Here is a 460-nt window from a genome sequence, read left to right as displayed (position 1 = left end):
GGCCCTGCCTAGCACTAGAGGAGTAAAAATCTCCAGATACCTGACCCAAGGCGGCCCAAAGGCAGGATGCTTTCATTCTCTAGGTCAAAAGATGGATGGGTTAGAAACCTTGTGCCAGCATTGTCTTTACCTGGAACTGTTTTAACCTAGAAGACACAAACTTTATTAAGAGGTTAAATAATGGCCGGGCGCGGTGGCTCAAGCCTGTAATCCCAGCACTTTGGGAGGCCGAGACGGGCGGATCACTAGGTCAGGAGATCGAAATCATCCTGGCTAACACGGTGAAACCCCATCTCTACTAAAAAATACGAAAAACTAGCCGGGCGAGGTGGCAGGTGCCTGTAGTCCCAGCTACTCGGGTAGGAGAATGGCGTGAACCCGGGAGGTGGAGCTTGCAGTGAGCCGAGATTGCGCCACTGCACTCCAGGCTGGGTGACAGAGCAAGACTCCGTCTCAAAAA

The sequence above is a fragment of the Rhinopithecus bieti genome, unplaced genomic scaffold, assembly GCF_001698545.2.
Source record: "Rhinopithecus bieti isolate Rb0 unplaced genomic scaffold, ASM169854v2 scaffold_44159, whole genome shotgun sequence".
In the NCBI taxonomy this organism is placed as follows: Eukaryota; Metazoa; Chordata; class Mammalia; order Primates; family Cercopithecidae; genus Rhinopithecus; species Rhinopithecus bieti.
This window is presented reverse-complemented; position numbering follows the sequence as displayed.